Below are 9,274 nucleotides of genomic sequence, written 5' to 3'. Positions count from 1 at the left end.
CCACTCCGTCCCCCATTTGGGACCTCTGAGGAAGGTTGCCGGTCCCTCCTCACCTCTCTGCTGTCTGTGACCATCTGCCTTTTGTGCTCAGATGCTGGACGTCTTTCCCTGGGCATCTGTCTTCAGCTTTCCTGTGGCACATCTCCAGTGTCCCTGTGCCTGCCCACCGTGAGCCTCAAGAGCAGGAGGAACAGGAAGAGAACTGTGTCTGCCATTTCCACCCAGAATCCTTGGAAGGAAGGACGCTGGAAAGCTCTCCTGTCCTTTCCCTATTCTCTTCCACCCTCCGTATTAACTCCTCTGTGGAACTTCCCTGGAACTTTCGCTAACTGCCTCCCCAACAGCCAACTGCTGTCCCCTCTCCTGTGCTCCAGGAACTTCTCAGACTCGCAACACCAGCAGACCTTGCCTGCCTGAAGGGCCACGCTGTGGGGCATCCTGGAGGGAACTTCCTTCCCACCTTCTCCAGCCCACAAGCCTTCTTACCTTCTCACAGCCACCACCCAAGGGCTCCCACTCTGCTCTGGGTAAGTGACGCAGGCTCTTCCTGTTGATGTGAAGCAGGGGTTTTCTATAAACCGAGAGAGAGACAGACAGACAGACAGACACGAGAGCTTGACCTAGTGTTAAGAGTGGTATTTCCTATTTCCTCGCTCTGGCATGATCGGAGGATTTTATCAGGGGCATTTCTAAGTGCTCATCTCTGAGCATCAAATGTTTCTCGAACTCTGCCCAGAAAGTGCACTTGGGCACATTTCTACTGCTGGAGTTGTGGCTGGATTGAGCAGTACAGACTTCAGCCAGGCCTTGCTTCTGACAGATTTAGCAAGGATTTTTTTCCTTTATGGGGTCCTCGTTTCCTCTTCCATGAGACAGGAAGAAGAACCCCTCTTTTCTCCATCCTTAGACCCGTGGGGAGAACAGAGACTGGATCTGACCCTGAAAGGAGGGTAAGGTTGGGTTTTAATGAAGTCTATTTGCCTATTTTTACTTGAATTGCCTGTACTTTTGATGTCATATAAAAACCATAGAAACCATTGCCAAATCCAGTGCCGTGAATCTTTCCCCCTCTGTTTTCTCCTGAGATTTTTATGGTCTTAGCATTTAGATCTTTGATCCATTTTGCACCAGTTTTTATATACAATATATGGTGAGTCCAACTTCATTTTTCTGCGTGTGTCTGTAGAGAGCAGGGACAGAGAATGGAAGAGCAGTGTCTGAGACTGGGGTCTCTGATGACCTCATGGCTATGGCACACTTGGTGCCTGGTAAAGTTTCTGTGCAAAGGTGCAGGATAGCTAGCTGCTCTGGTAATTCCCTGCATGAGAGGCTCTGTGCTAGAATCTTATCAGCTCTGACCTTGATCTCAGGCACACAGCTCCTGGGAACAGAGGAACTTTCTTGCTAGACAACCACAATGTTTCACCAGCTCTGCTGCTCCTGAACAATGGACTTTCTTGAAAGCTACACAAAGCTCCTGACATTGCATATTGCAACTGTAGAATGCCTCTATGAGAAAGCTGCATAATGTTGCTAACCTTGTAACTTTCCCGAATACAAAGAATAATGCATAATACTTGCAAAGTCTTTAACCTGATAATGAGACATATAAATAAAGATCTCTGGTGTAATTCTTTAGACATGCTTCTCCATCAGAGAGCAGCACTCTACCTGACCCGAGCTGAATCTTCAAAAGCATCTATACGTGTATGAGTCTTTATTTTTCTTATCCCCCTTTGCCTCTTGCCAGAACCTGCTAGTTTGGCTGCGCTGTTATGTGGCATGTGTCTACCCAGGTGTCTTAGCACCATTTGTGGACGTGACTGTCCTTTTCCCACTCATCATCTGATGGTAATACAAACAAGAGTTTATTTCTGGGCTCTCTATTCTATTCCAGTGACTTATTTATGCATCTTTACGCCAGCATCACATCATTCTGTTTGTTTGTTTTGTGATTGTAGGGATTGAACCCAGGACCTCACACATGTTAGGCAAGTACTCTACCACTGAGCTACATCTCCAGCCCCTTTTACTTTGAGACAGGGTCTCACTAAGTTGCCCAAACTGGCCTTTAACTTGTGATCCTCCTGCCTCAGCCTCCTGAATAGCTGGGATTATAGCTGAATACCCCAGCGTGTGGTCACCTCATTGTTTTAATATTGTAGCTTTTTAAGTCTTGTCATCAAGAAGTTTTAGTTTTCCAACTATGTGCTTTTTTTTCAAGTTTGTTTGGCTAATTGGAGTCTCTTGAGCTTGCATATGAATTTTAGGATATGCAACCAACCACATCATTGGGATTTTATAGGACTTGCCTTGAATGTATAGATATTGTCATCTTAACAACATTAAGTCTTCCAATTTGGATTTCTTTCTGTGTAGCGCCTTCACATCTTTTAGCAAGATTTTGTAGTTTTCAGTGTACAAGTCTTTTTGCCTCCTAATTAAATTTATTCCTACTTGTTCTTTTTGATGCCATTGAAGAGTTGTTTTCCTAATCTCTTATTTGAATTCTTTGTTGTTAAGAGGACAGAAATGCATTTGATATTTGTTGATTTCATATCCTGCAACTTTGCTGAATTTGCTTATTAGCTCTCACAGTTTTTTCTTTTCTTTGAATTATTAGGGTTTCCTGTGTATGAAATCATGTCATCAGCAAATAGAAATCATGGTTCTTCCTCCTTTCTAATTTGTATGCTTTTTATTCCTTTATTTTGCATAATTGCTAGAGCTTCCGGAATATATTGAACAGAAGTGACAAATGCACATATCCTTGTGTTGTTCTTAATCTTAGGGGAAAACTTTTATACTTTTGCCTTTTATCTCCATCATTAATGGAGATATGAGGTTTTCATACATGGTCAATCTCTCTCTCTCTCTCTCTCTCTCTCTCTCTCTCTCTGTACCAGGGTTTGAGCACAGAGGCACTTAACCTGAGTCACATACCTAGCCATTTTTATTTTATTTTAATTTTTATTTTGAGACAAGGTCTCTCTAAGTTGCTAAGGCTGGTCTTAAATTTGGTATCCTCCTGCCTCAGCCTCCCAAGCCGCTGGGATTGCAAGCATGCACCACCACACTTGGCTCATACACAGTCTTTAACATATTATGAACAGTTCCTTCTTTTCCTAGTTCATTGAGAGTTTTTATCATGAAAGTATGTTGAATTTTGTCAAATGCTTTTTCTGCATCAATCGAGAAGACCATGCAGAATTTTCCTTCCTTCTGCTTATGTGGTGTCTTATATGGGTTAGTTTTTTGTCTGTTGGATTTCTTGCATTCCAGAAGGAATCTTCCTTGGTTATGATATCTCTTCTGTCATGTGCATTTAAGTTCTTTGCACTAGTATGTTGATAATTTTTGCATCAATGTTCATAAGGGATATTGGTCCGTAGTTTTCTTTTTTTGTGGTGTCTTTGTTTGACTCTGGTATCAGGGTAATGCTGGCCTCATTGAATGAGTTAGGAAGAATTCTCTCAACTTCAATTTTTTGGAGGGTTGGAGAAAGACTGGTGTTAATCCTCTTTTAAGTATTTAGTAGCACTTACCAGCAAAACTACTTGGTCCAGGACTTTTCCTATTGTTTTTGGTGACTGCTGTTTAGTGCTAGGGAAAGAACCCAGGACAGGTTAGGCAAGAGTCTAGCCCTGAGCAATACCTCTCACTCTTTGTGGGAGGTCTTTGAATCTCAAAATAAAAAGGATCAGGAATGTAGCTCAATGGTAGAATGTCCCTGGGTTCTTTCCCCATCACTGCAGAAACCAAAAACAAACAAACAAACAAACAACAACAACAACAAAAAACCCCACTCGTTTTGTGGCTTAACATATGGTCTATTTTGGAGAATATTCTATATGTGTACTTTACAAACATATGTATTCTGCTTTATGGACTATTTGGTGTGTGTTTTATATATCCATTTGATTTGTAATGTTGTTCATGCCCTCTGTTTCTTTACTGCTCTTCCATTTAGTTTATATATTATTAAAACTGGAGTATTGAAATTATCAACTATTATTGTCAATTTACTATTTATTCAATTCTGTCAATGTTTGCTTCATATATATTGGATTCTGGTACTTGGTGTTTGTGTTATTTCCGTATTAGTCTGTTTTCTGTTGCTAAAACAAAACACCAGTGGCTTGATAATTTATAAAGAAATGAGATTTGTTTCACTCACCATTTTAGAGGTTCAAGAGCATGTTGCCGACATCTGCTCAGCTCTGGTGAGGAGCCCCTTAGATCTCAAGTGAATCTATTGTAGACAGCATATAGTTGGACCATGTTTTTTTTAAAATCCAATCTGCCAACTAACTTTTTTTCCCTATGACTTTGGGGAAGTTAAGTAATTACTTACAGGCAATCAGTTCTTTTTTTCTTTCTTCATGTTTAGTTGGTTTTTCTTTTTTCTTTTTCCCTGTGCTAGGCACTCATTTCCTTTTGGGTATGCTGTATAGATACATTTTGTGGTCACCATGTAGATTGCACATAACATTCTAAAGTCGTAAGAATTCAGTTTGAGTTGATACCAACTTAATTTCAATCACACACGAAGGCTCTATTCCTGTAAAGCTCTATGTTCCTCTCCATTTTATGATACGATGTCACAGTTTACCTCTTTCTATATTGTATACCCAATGACATTGAATTATGATCATTTTAATTCATTGTCTTTAAGTCCTGTATTTAAGAAGTGGAGTTACAAACCAAAATTATAATAACTCGCTTTTATATCTGCCTATGGGTCGACCCGAATGAAGGTCTTTTTATCTTCAACTAATTTCAAGTTACTATCTGAAGGACTCCTGTTGGTATTCCTTACAGAGCAGCTCTCGTGGTGATGAATTCCTTCTTTACTTTCTTCTTCAGCTCTGGGGTTCCAACCCAGGGCCTCACCTGCACTAAGCAGGGCTTCACCACTGAGCTACACCCTCGGCCCCGTCCCTCAGCTCTTGTTTACCTGAGAATTTAATTTCTTCCTAATTTTTGGAGGCTAGCCTTGTTGGGAGTAGAATTCTTGGTCCATAGTTTGTTCTTTAAAGCACTTTAGATACCAATTCCTGCTGGCCTCCAAGATTTCTACTGAGCAATTGGCTGATAGTTCGCTTATGTGTCTCAGAGTAGGGATCTTTTGAACTCCTTGGATTTTTAGATTCATGTCTTCAAGTTTGGGAAGTTGTGGCCATTTGTCTTCAAATAATCTCTCTGTTTTTTCTCCTCCTTTGTCTTAACGTCTGCAAATGTTGGTCTGCTTGATGGGACCCCAGAAATCCTGAGGCTCTCTTCACTCTTCTTCATTCTTTTTTATTTTCCTTTTGGTCCTCAGAATCGATGATTTCAAATGTTGTCACCAATTCTTTCTTCTACCTGCTGAAATCGGCTCTCAAATCCCTTAGCTGAATCGATCACGTCCATTACTGTATTTTTCAGCTCCAGAATTTCCCCTTGGTTCCTGTTTGTGATTTCTATCTCTTTGTTGACATTCTAATATTGTTATGTGGCATTTCCTGGATTTCATTTCATTTTCTGTGTTTTCCTTTAGGTTTTTGAGCATACTGTTGTTTTAAAACTCTTAGTGTACCAAGTCTGATGTCTGGGCCTTCCTAGGGGATGATTTCCATCAATTAATTTTATCTCTTTGAACCAAGTGTTTTGCCATTTGGTTTTCTCTCTGTTTTTTGTTTTTAAATTAAAAATATATATATTTCTTGTTGGTGATTTTGTTGTTATTGGAAACTGGGCATTCGAGGGGAGGCATGGCCCCTTCTCCCCATCATGGCTGGCAGCTCTATAGGCGCCGTCCTCAGTTCTCTGGTCTCGGTCTGAGCCTAGGGATTGGTGGACATGGAAGCTCTCTGGCCTTTTTCAATTTTATTTTGAGACAGAGTCTTTCTAGATCACTGAGGCTGGCCTCAAATTTGCCCTCATCCTGCTTTGGCCTCCCAGACAGGTGGGATCACAGGCACGTACCACTATGCCTGGCTTAATTCACCAATGCAAAAGTATACATGTCAGGATTGGGGAAGATGGCAGCGAAGGGAGAGCATTACCCCCTGTGTACCACGTCACTGTGCGGGAGAATGACGAGTTAGAACGGCTAAAAGCTATCTTGTTAGGAATTTCCAGCAAAACTGGGGTGCTCCAAAACCTAGAGGAAGGATTTCCATCGCACGAGGATCAGCTACGGGGGCTCAAACGCGAGAGATTTGTCCGCACGGAGGGTCACGCTGCTTATTCAGCAAATCACCCCGCGGCTAGAGTCTGCGGCCTGCGCTGGGAAACGAGGAGATAGCGACGCAGGAATACAGCGCTGCAGTTTCTGCGGGCTTCTGCCAGCTGTGCAATCACCGTACTCAGTGCTGAATTCTGGGTTTGAGACGGGGGAAGGAAGTGGTCCAATTCGGTTCTCCACACCGGTCAGACCACAGAGGAAGCCAGCGGCCACCATCTTGGAGAGCTGACGTCACCATCCCTGTTTTTGACTGATCGCAGCTCATTCAGCCATAGAACAGGTAATTTCAGGCTGCCATTCGCCTGCGGCTCGCAGACAAATTACTCAGGCTCAGTGCTAAATAACCCGCGGAAACTGCTTCTTGGAGCCTGCTCCTATCAGAACATACACCGAACACGGAGCGGCCGAATTCCGGCTCCCGGAACTGCTCTGGCCCAGGGATAAAGAACCCGCGGAAACTGCTTCTCGGTCCGGGTCCTGCTGAATACTGTGGAGGTAAATACCAACCGAGCCTTCATAGGCAGTGGCAACAGGACTGAGACGGGGCTTGTGAGGGCCAGTTAGGACCCACCCGTTGCTTTGGTCACCCGGCAAAGGGAACGAAATGCTGCCATTCGCATGGGATACCAACATGGCAGAGATCTGATGTCATCAGAAAGCGGCGGAGGAGAGAACTTCATCGATACCAGCGGCGACAGAAACAGTTGGTCTCCTGGTAAAGAAAGTGAGTCACAAACACCCGAGTCTCTCTCACTTTGTCATCAAGCCACAGGGGCAGAGCAGAGCCGCCTCCCGCACCCGGAACAGGCCCAGTGGCCCACCGGCGTGGTAGTCACGTAACCCCAATTGGAGTAGGGGCAGAGCAGAGCCGCCGCCAGTGCCCGCAAGGTAGGCAGACCTGCGACCGACCGGTGGAACAGGCCCAGCGGCTGGCCGGGGTGGTAGGCACATCACCTCAATTGGAGTAGGAGCAGAGCAGAGCCTTCCCCTGCGCCCGGAACAGGCCCAGCGGTCCGCGGGTGTGGTAGACAAGTCACACCAATTGGAGGAGGGGCAGAGCAGGGCCGCCGCCCGTGCCTGCAAGGTAGGCAGACCTGCAACCGACCGGCGGATCAGGCCCGGTGGCCTGCCGGCGTGGTACACACGTCACCCCAATTGGAGTAGGGGCAAAGCAGAGCTTTCGCCCGCGCCCGGGACAGGCCCAGCGGCCTGCCGGCGTGGTAGTCATGTCACCCCAATTGGAGTAAGGGCAGAGCAGAGCCGCTGCCTGCGCCTGCAAGGTAGGCAGACCTGCGACCGACCAGCAGAACAGGCCCAGAGGTCCGCAGGTGTGGTAGACAAGTCACACCAATTGGAGGAGGGGCAGAGCAGAGCCGCCGCCCACGCCTGCAAGGTAGGCAGACCACCGCCTGACCCTGCAAGAGAGACTTTTAAACTATACAAGAGCAATATAAATATATAGGGGGAAAAATTTTCAAAAACACAACAGTTTCACCAAGCAGAAAGAAACGCAAGCAGTATGAAAAGACAAGGAAAGAAAGGACCACAAGCAATGCAGGTCAACTCAACTTTAGAAGAGGTAACAGCTGCAGCAGATGGAATGTCAGATAAAGAATTCAGGATATACATGCTTCAGATGATCTGGAGTCTCAAGGAAGACATTAGACAGCAAAATCAGACAATGAAAGATCACTTCGACAATGAATTACACAAACAAATCCAGGAAGCAAAAGATCAACTATACAGGGAGATAGAGGTTATAAAAAACAAACAAACCAAAATCCTAGAAATGCAGGAAGCAATAAACCAACTTAAAAACTCAATGGAGAATACTACCAGCAGAGTAGAACACTTAGAAGATAGAACATCAGACAATGAAGACAAAGTACTTCAACTTGAAAAGAACATAGACAGCTCAGCAAGACTGTTAAGAAACCATGAGCAGAACATCCAGAAAATATGGGATAACATAAAGAGACCAAACTTAAGAGTCATTGGGATACAGTAAGGTATAGAGCTCCAAACCAAAGGAATGAGCAATCTATTCAATGAAATAATACGAGAAAACTTCCCAGACTTGAAGAATGAGACAGAATCCCAAATCCTAGAAGCCTACAGGACGCCAAATGTGCAAAATCATAAGAGATCCACACCTAGACACATTATAATGAAGATACCCAACATACACAATAAGGAGAGAATTTTAAAAGCTACAAGAGAAAGGAAGCAGATTACATTTAGGGGTAAGCCAATCAGGATAACAGCTGATCTTTCAACACAGACTCTGAAAGCTAGAAGATCCTGGAATAACATATTTCAAACACTGAAAGAAAATGGGTTCCAACCAAGAATTGTGTATCCAGCGAAATTAAGCTTCAGGATGGAAGATGAAATTAAAACCTTCCACGATAAACAAAAGTTAAAAGAATTTGCAGCTAGAAAACCATCTCTTCAAAACATCCTTGGCAAAACATTACAGGAAGAGGAAATGGAAAATAACAATGAAAACCAACAGTGGGAGGTAGGACAGTAAAGGGGGGAAAAATAATCAAAGAGGAAAACAAACCATGTTTAGTAACATAAATAAACAAATATGGCTGGAAGAACAACCCATATCTCAATAATAACCCTAAATGTTAATGGCTTAAACTCACCAATTAAGAGACACAGGCTAGTAGAATGGATCACAAAACAAGACCCAACAATATGCTGCCTACAGGAGATGCATTTGATAGGAAAAGACATACATAGGCTGAAGGTGAAAGGTTGGGAAAAATCATATCACTCATATGGACTTTGGAAACAAGCAGGAGTGTCCATACTCATATCAAATAAAATAGATTTCAAGCCAAAGTTAATCAAAAGGGATAAAGAGGGACATTACATACTGCTCAAGGGAACCATACACCAACAAGACATAACAATCATAAATATATATGCCCCAAACAATGGTGCAGCTATGTTCATCAAACAAACTCTTCTCAAGTTCAAGAGTCTAATAGACCACCATACAATAATCATGGGAGACTTCAACACACCTCTCTC

The 9,274-nt window shown here is 43.4% G+C and overlaps 1 protein-coding gene across 1 annotated transcript in view; it reads left to right on the top strand.

Moving 5' to 3' along the window:
* The first annotated feature begins 873 nt into the window (after positions 1-873).
* Positions 874-9,274, top strand: part of Pebp4 (phosphatidylethanolamine binding protein 4) — a 198,412-nt gene continuing 190,011 nt past the window's right edge. Inside the window, exon 1 of the mRNA XM_071609250.1 lies at positions 874-950. The gene's annotated coding sequence lies outside the window, so the exon portion shown is untranslated. The remainder of the gene's footprint in view (positions 951-9,274) is intronic.

The sequence above is a fragment of the Marmota flaviventris genome, chromosome 3 (genome assembly GCF_047511675.1).
Source record: "Marmota flaviventris isolate mMarFla1 chromosome 3, mMarFla1.hap1, whole genome shotgun sequence".
NCBI classification, from domain to species: domain Eukaryota; kingdom Metazoa; phylum Chordata; class Mammalia; order Rodentia; family Sciuridae; genus Marmota; species Marmota flaviventris.
This window is presented reverse-complemented; position numbering and strand designations above follow the sequence as displayed.